The sequence below is a fragment of the Mus caroli genome, chromosome 16 (genome assembly GCF_900094665.2).
Source record: "Mus caroli chromosome 16, CAROLI_EIJ_v1.1, whole genome shotgun sequence".
NCBI classification, from domain to species: domain Eukaryota; kingdom Metazoa; phylum Chordata; class Mammalia; order Rodentia; family Muridae; genus Mus; species Mus caroli.
The window spans coordinates 5,657,073-5,666,205 of record NC_034585.1 but is presented as its reverse complement, the minus strand read 5'-3'; the positions used below and the strand labels follow the sequence as shown (position 1 = coordinate 5,666,205).

At 43.3% G+C, this 9,133-nt stretch overlaps 1 pseudogene; it reads left to right on the top strand.

Moving 5' to 3' along the window:
* The window catches only part of LOC110311990, a 42,800-nt pseudogene that overhangs the window by 2,455 nt on the left and 31,212 nt on the right, over positions 1 to 9,133 (top strand).

The window sequence follows — 9,133 nt, the reverse complement described above, 5'->3', positions numbered from 1 at the left end:
CACCAAGCCCTCAGTCCATACGAAGGGTTTCGTCTTCTAGATCTGTCTCTGGATCTCCTGAGCCAGCAGCTAAAAAGCCTCCAGCACCTCCCTCTCCTGTTCAGTCTCAGTCACCCTCCACAAACTGGTCGCCTGTAGTACCAGCCAAAAAGGCTAAGAGCCCAACACCAAACCCGTCCCCTGCCAGGAATTCTGATCAAGAAGGAGGTGGAAAGAAAAAGAAGAAGAAGGACAAGAAACACAAGAAGGATAAGAAACACAAGAAGCACAAAAAACACAAGAAGGAGAAGGCTGTGGCTGTAGCCACCCCAGCTTCTGCAGTCCCTGTAGCTGTTTCTGCTGCCACCACCACATCAGCACAGGAAGAGCCTGCAGCAGCACCAGAGCCCAGGAAGGAGACTGAGAGTGAAGCTGAAGATGACAACCTTGATGACTTAGAGAGGCACCTACGGGAGAAGGCCCTGCAATCCGAGCGGAAGGCTCAAGTGTCCCCACATTTCCTCAGCGGACATGTTTGTTACATTGTAAATTTTATTTGGTTTGTACTCAATTCAATTTCAAAATTGCTAAAATGTGTTTGAGCTTTAGACTATAACATTTGTTGTAATAATTGCTAGGTTGAAGTTCACCATGTTTAAAAAAATGGGGGACATGGATTTACATTACAAAGGTGTCCACGGTGTATTAGTGACATTCTTCTGTTGACATTTAGAGTGAAACAGCAAAGCAGAATAAGGGGACAGAATACATTAAAGGATGTGTTGGCATTAGAATGGAAGCCTGAGAAGTCTTGCATTGGCAGTATGGGTGTTTTTATGTTTCCACAGGAAATGAAAAGCTGTTGATACCATCAAAATTGATAAAAGTTAGAATTGAGCGGGAGAGTTCTCCTGAAAACCTTGGCCACCAATCCAAAAAGTATTTAGTTCATTGAAAATGTGTCTGTTTATACTGTCTTACTAAACAGCATAATTAATGGCTTAAAACAGAACGGGAGAAATGTAGTGAGCATTTTGGCTTCTTTAAAAACACAGAAATGTTATAGGAGTATGTCTTTATCTTGATCCCAGGTGTGGGATATGGGGTTGCTTTAGATTACCCACAGCAGCTGACTATGATTTGCCTCATGCTCTAGCAGGGGCATGATTTTGTCACTACTGATAGTTTCTACAAGTGTATGATGCTTGGAATTCTGGGGATTCTTGAGAGGGTTTATAAGTAGTAGGGCACTGAGGGACCATGGTGGCTGCCATTCTTTCTGATGCTATTGGTTGTGGTTGCTGTTGCTGTTGTTGTGCTTTGTCAAGTGGTTGTGTCCGAAAAGACATGAAGAGGAAATTGGATATCCTGATGGTGAAGATCAAAATTACCCCCACAGAACTCAATGCCCCTAATCAGCAGGAAGTATTCTAAGAATATCAGCTCCCCCTTCCCCCTTTAGCCTTCTTGGTCTCCTACCTAGTTTTGGGGGGTTGGGTGCATAGAATAAGGGTGGTAGAAAAAGGAACCCATAATGTAGCCAAAAGTCTGGCTACAAGAAATAGGAGAGCTAAAATAATCCTGAATAATGAAAGAACTGAAGGCATCACCATCCGAACCTCAAATTGTACTATATCCCTATAGTAATAAAAATAAGCTTTTCCACCATGGTGTTCTCCAGATGTGGTGGTGCTGTGTCCAGGATGCTAATGAACACAAGCACTCGAGCTCGAGATGAACTGGTACAACTTCGAGAAGAGAAAGGTTTTTTTCAAGGAAAAGCTGGCGAAATTACCTGGCATCTCCTGGGTCATTCATATCTGCCAAACCCGTCCAAGACCTTGCTTCCCATTTCCTCTGCTTCCTGATAACACCAGTGTACAACTACTGATTGGGATTAGGAGAATCACATCTGGCACTGAAACAGACTCTCCAGACGATCAGAAGAGGATGAGTACTCCCCTCCAAGGGACGTCAGCAGCATACCTCTCACCCTGATACGAGGATTGTCTAGTTTTTCCTCCTTTACCTTTGATCTGAGCCATCTCTCTGATGATCGGACCCTAACAGCCCTTTGGGCATTGGCAAAAATCACCTCTCTAAATCTCTCTGAAAGAACCTGGTAGCACAATGACTAGCTACAAACCCTTAGGGTGGTTGCTGGTTTTCTTAAATTTTCTGGCAGACTTTCATACCTGGAACTTCTGTAGCCCCCAGAACGTTCCCCTTTTGACTGAGTGCTTTCATCCTTTTCTGTCATGGGAAATTCTGCTTCTCAACAACAGGAGTCCCAAAAGTCCCAAATTAGATGTCTTCAGGCCCTCCTCAAGCTGTGGGGAATGAGGGGTGGTGTAAAACCTCCCAAAGGAAGCAGTTTCCTTCTGGAAGGAGGCCCTTCAATTAGCCCCTTGAATGATCTCCAGCGACCCCTATGACACTGAGGTTTGGACTTGGGTAACTTACCTCACATAAATTCAAGAAGTCCAAGAAGGGACAACTCCTCCTTCTTTCCTCCCCATCATTGCTTCTATTCAGCAATGCAGGGGTCACTCTGAGAAGGAAATTAAGGATCAACCTAAACCCCTTACGCCCAGCAATGACTCCAAGGCATAATGACCTAAAGGCCTCCCTGTGGCAGATCTCACTGCCCTTGAATAAGCCATCGAATACATATCTCCCCTTCCTGTAGCCCCTGGTATACTCCCATACTTGCAACTTAAAAGGTTCAAGGCAATGGTAGCTATTATAATACCTACAGGTTATCAACAAGGCCACTTGGATGTAGGATCCCCTCAGTGGTGACTTCCTTTGTCTTTGCAATCCCAGCCAATACTCTACTATTGGCCATACATATTAAGGATTGTTTTTTCTCCATCCCCCTATACCCCAAAGACTGTCAACTGTTTGCCTTTTCAAAAGTCCTCCAAATTAACAACTCTGGGCTAGCCTCCCAATTTGAAGATAGAATCCTTCCACAGAGATAGCCAACATCCCCATTACATACCAGGAAGTGGTTGCTGCCACCCTGAAACTATATTTAGAAAAGGAAGTACACATTATTATATGGATGATATCTTGTCCTTGAGAGATCAGAAATAGTCACCCCATGATCTCAAAGATTTACTGGTCTCCTCTCTTAACAAAATAAGATTTAAAATAGAACTGAATGAGTTGCAACTCATTGCCTCTGTGGGACAAGTGGAACTGTATCACCAGACAAAAAAACTGGGAAGGTTGAGTGGATTCAGAAACCCCAGTAACTCTCATATCTGAGAAAGATAGGCATGTCATCTACTCCCAACCCCGTTCCTGTCCTGGAGCACATGACCATGACACCCCACATGAGAATTGTGACAACTTGTCACTTAGCACAGAGCTTAGGGAGTTCTCCATACTAATGAGATATCTAGATGGGTGGATCCTACTCCCCACCCACTCCCCCACCCCCATTCCCCCGGCTAGTCATGGCCAGTAGTATCCATTCCCAACTCCTCATGGTTCCCAGTAGTATCTGGGTGTCTGGGAGTTTGGGAACCACAGCTTCATCCCCATTTTACATCGTTTCTCACCCTGGCTAGGGCCCCCATCTTAGACTGCATTCTGCCACCCCCAAACAGGTATCAACATTCCTCAAGCTCAGCACTGCCATGGCAGAGAGGATGCAGTGTAGCCTAGCACCTTTTCATTTTGTCCGCCTGAGCAGTGTTTAGACATCCCAGCAGCGAGGAGGAACACAGACTCACATGCCTCCAGCACCTCTTGGAGAAGGAAATTTCCTTAACCTCAGACCGTCCTCATAGCCAGTCCTAATATTCCTCCAGATGCTTCTAGTTCTGGCCATGGCTGCTTATCTCTACAGGACTTCTACAGCCCCTTTTTGGCCGCAATAGTCATTTCACCATACTCACAGTCATGAGAACCCTGCCCCCTGCCTCTGCTCCACTCACCCTCGTGGACTGGTGGCCAATGACTCATGAGGAAAAGGAGGCCCATGTAAGGTTTTATTTTCGCCTGGTCCTACAGCAACTGAGTATGTAGATAAAGCATCTTACAACACCCCTTCCCTGGCCAATGGTATTCGACCACACAAACCTCTACCTGCAGAATGTCATATATTTTTGGTGAGATTACAGGTTCAGTTTCCTTCCTCCTGATAAAAACCTGTCTAGCAAGCACCTGAAATTCTTGAACTGCCTCTCCATGCAAACAGGCATTATTGGTATCATGCTGTAGCCAATCGCACACTCTAGGAATCCCTGCCACCTTCCCCAAAACTATATAGCCCTTGATTCACCCCAGATAAAGTTAGGATGCTGAAGCTGATCTGGGAGATAAATCTGTCATCTCCATAGTATACATGGGCCATTGGAAACCCCATTTGTCAACTCTGCACCCTTTGTCCTTATGGGCCAGCCTCTGGGCTGATGTTCATATTTCTCAACAAGTGGTGCTGGCCTCTCAGATCATGATTAACCCATAAAAATATTCTTCAACAGGAAACACAGTTGAGAAGAAATACTCCATCCACCTTGTCCTGGCTATAGCATGCTCAGTATGCTGCTGACCTGCCGCCCCATCCTACCCCAATGCCTTTCAGTGTTTCTTCTGTGCCTCCTTTCTGAGTCCCCTCTTAGCCGAGGTACCTGCTAACACTACCTTGCATGGTTTCTCCTCAGGTCCAGGTGTACCCCTTAACCAATCCTTACAGGGGGTCCCCCTCTTCGAGAGCCACCTACCTCTGAGTTCCTGTTGTAATTATTCCCCCAGGTACAAATGACCATGCTTGCTGGAGTTGTAGTAAATATAGAAAGGCTCTAGACTTCCTGACCACAGAATGGGGGGAGGACTTCTGTTATCCTGGGGGAAGAACGTTGTTTCTATGTAAATGAATGAGGATTGGTTGAACTAAATATTAGACCCTTTGCGACTTCTGATTTGAGGTCCCAATATTCCTTCAATGACCCTTTTCCCTGGTACTCCAACCCCTTCATTGCCTGGTTCTTGTCCTTGATGGGCCCGGTCACAGTCATTGAAGCCTTCCTCCTTGTAGCTCCATTCCTTATTCAGTTTCTCTCAAAAACCAAGTTACTAATACCAGCCAAAATCACTGCCACCAAAGTCCTGGTACAACATCAAGCTGTTCCCACAAACTATGCTGAAAAAACAAACAAACAAACAAACAAACATCAGACACATTGATCAATGGAAACAAATTGAAGACTTAGACATAAACCCACATACATATGGACACCTGGGTTTTGTTTGTTTGTTATAATAAAGAACCTGGAAGTACACACTGGGTTAAAAAGAAAAAAAAGATGGTGAATAGCCTTGAACTCATTGGCACAGGAAAAGACATTCTAAACAGAACACCATTAGCACAGACACTAAGATCAACAGTTAACTAATGGGACCTCATAAAACTGAAAGGCTTCTGCAAGGAAAAGTACACTGTCATTTAGACAGAGCCTCAGTCTACAGAATTAGAAAAGATTTTGCCAAGTGCACAACTGAGAGGGGGCTAATATCCAAAATACATAAAGAACTCAAAAAACTATATATCAAGAAAACAAACAATCCAATTAAAAATGGAATACAGATCTAAGCAGAGAATTCTCAGAAGAGGAAACTCAAATGGCTTAGAAACAGAGAAATGTTCGACATCCTTAGTCATCATATGCAAATCAAAATTACTCTGCGATTTCATTTACACCTGTCAGAGTAACTCAGATCAATAAAACAAACGGTAGCTCATGCTGCTGTGATATGGACTGACAGGAACACTTGTCCATTACAAACTTGTATTCACACTATGAAAATCAGTGTGGCAGTTCCTCAGGAAGCTGGGAACAGATCTGCCTCAAGGTCCAGCTATACTATTGTCAGGTGTATACCCAAAGGATGCTTCATCCTGCCTCAGAGACACTTGTTCAACCATGTTCATTGCTGTTGGATTCATAATAGCCAGAAACTAGAAACAACCAAAATGTTCTTCAACAAATGAATGGATAAATAAAATATAATATATCTACACAGTGGAACATTACTCAGCTGTTAAAAAATAAAATTTGCCAGCCAGGGCTATACAGAGAAACCCTGTCTTGGAAAAAAAAACAATAAATAAATAAATAATAAAATTTTCAAGTAAATGAATGGAACTAGAAAAAATTCATTCTGAGGCAACCTAGACCCAAAACCAAATATTCACTTATATGTGGATATTAGTTATTAAGCCAGTGACAGGCAAGCTACAATCTGTAGAACCACAGAGGTTAAATATAGATTAAGGGACTGGGCATGAGGTAGTTAGATCTTCCTACAAAAATAAAACAGAATAGAGAGTTATGGACTGATTGAGGGGACTGAAATTGTAGGATCAAGTGGGGAAGGGGTGGGAAGATGGGGACAATAAATGAATCAGGGAGAGGAAGAGCAAAAATTAAGAGCCATTTGAGGGTAGTATGGAAATCTAATACAGTAGAAGCTTTCTAAAATATATGCAAATATGAAGGCAAGCTAAATGAAATTGTTAAGTAATAGGCAAGACAGATCCCCCTATGTAGATAGCCCTCGTCACCCAATGAAGCTTCTAGTATTATGAATGGGCTATATCTAATTGAGTTATTGGCCAAAGGAGTCCCATTGGAACCAAAAAAAACCCCAGGATGTTGCCAAGGCTACAGGCTTCTCTCTACGAACTAAAGGCAAGGCCCTATTGCTGACGACAACAGCTACACAACTCACTGAACTCAACAGAGACAATGAATTGGTCTTACCTAGAGCCTTCACCCCAGTGGGCAAGCATTCTGTATGCTACCAAAAAATAAATATAAACACTGCCCTGGTTACAAAGCCTTCAATCTACAGTGGTGTCCTGCCTGCAAGATATACTAGCATAATGTCTGCACATAGCTTGCAGGAGTAACCAGCCAATATCTGATTTGATTTGAGTGGGGGAAGGACCACTCCATGAGATGTAACCCATGGCTGGCATTGCTTGGATGACCAAGAACTGGGACTAAGTAATACAGAAACCCAGAGTAAAATCAAGGACTGCTGCTTTCCTAAAGGAATGCAGCAATAAAATGAGTCCTAATGACATTCTGCTGTTCTCAGAGATCAGTGCCTTGCTCAGCCATCAGCAGAGACGCATCCTCCTGCAGCAGATGGGAAATCAGTAACATATTTGGAGGTTCCTTGTCTCATAATGTTGTCGGGGCTTTTTCTTTTACTTCCCTTTGTGTTTCTTCATTTTGTTTTATTTTCCCCTCTTTTCCCCCACCCACAAGTCCTATATGTATATAGTATAGCCTCTGCTTTTGTATTTTTATGGGATTTCTTGGAAGGTTTTTGTTCTGTTTGTTTATTTTGTCCTAATCCAATGTGTTAGTTTTGTTTTATTTTATTATATTTTAATTTCTTATATTTTATTATTATCCTTTAGATACCTATATGTTTTCTAACAAGATACAAAGACTGTGAAGGGGTGTGGGGAGAAACTGAGAAAAATGGACTGAGGGAAATGGTAATCAGGATACATTATGTGAAAAAAATCAGTTTTCAATAAAAGGAAAAGATAAGGAAGAAGATGAGGAGGAGCCTTTCTATTGGGTTTGTAGATGCCCACACTTTTAGCCTTACATCCCCGAATGCATGCCTGTAGCAGGCTCCTTTCTGGCCTCACTTAGCATCCTGCTGTGGACTTCTGATGCTGCCTTGCTTTCCAGAGTTGAGTGTCGGTGGCCACTCAACTCTGGAGAACCATGACACATAATACATGCACTCACACAAACACAGGATGAGGGTGGGATACAGTGGTCCTTGACATAAGCAGAATCAGGCGTTCTTTTCAGATTTAGAAAGGATGTGTGCCATATGCAAAGCCATTTTTAGCTTCCAACTGGTAACTGACATTTGCTGTTTTACTATCTGCCAAAGTTCTACAAGCATTATCCTCTCTAATCCTCACGGTGACTTGTAAGGTGCATCTTACATCTTCTCCATCTACAGGAGGAAACTAAGGCTCAGAGGTGTTTTGCCAAAATCACAATACAAGGCTCAAAGCCAGGCAGTGCAACTCCAGAAATTTGTCTTACTCAACAGCTCCTACTAATGTATTAGGCACCTTTGCAGGGCTTTAATGAAGTACTTAACAGAACAACTCAGAAAAGAGCAGACTTACTTTGGATAATGGATTCCGAGAGTTTCAGCCCATCACTACAAGACCAGTTTGGCCACAGCAGAGCATCTCAGCTTATTGGCAGTGGCTGTTCACATCATAGCTGGCCAGTAGGCAGAAGATGCCAATAGGAACTTCCTCCAACAAGCTCCCACCTCCTGAAAGTTCCACAGCAATCCAAAACATCCCCACCATCTGGAGAACAAGGATTCAGTGTGAGCCTCTTGAGGATCTTGCTTGTGAACTAACCATGACAACTGCTTTTCAAACCACAAACCTGGCCTCTCATCTGCTGTGCCTCTTCCACCCTCATGGAGCATGGTTCCCCCACTGAGCCTTGTCATGGAATACTAGATAGATCAGGTGGGGGGAAATGCAGATAAGAGAAATGCCTGCCTATTCATTCCCTGACCTGAGAATCTGACACAGCCACAACACAGTAGATTATGATGAAACTCAAGTTACAGATTGGTCAACTCTTTGAAAGGGGTTTACAGGGCTGGAGAGATGGCTCAGAAGTTAGAAGTCCTTTCTGGTTTTCCAGAGGACCCAAGTTCAGTTCCCAGCACCCATGTAGAGGAGCTCACAGCTGCCTGCAAATCCAGCTCCAGGAAATATAACACACGGAGCCGGGATGTAGACTTGGCTTCCACTCTGACTCCAGCGGTGACTGTGTCTGTTCTCCTTGGCTGGTGTTGGACCTCACAGTCTTTAAGATTGGCTAATTTTAAATGAATCAGAACAAAGAAAATGAAGAAAAGAAGAAAGGGGTCTCTGCCCCAGCTGTTAAGGTAAGGGAGATAGAAAGATTTTAATTCTTTGCTGTAAACACACATACACATTAAATAAATAATAAAATAAAACTTAAAATTAGTATCTCAGAATGAGATGGCCTATGTCAAAGGTGTGTGGGGTGTGTGTGTGTGTGTGTGAGTGTGTGTGTGTGTGTGTGTGTGTGTGTGTGTGTGTGTGTGT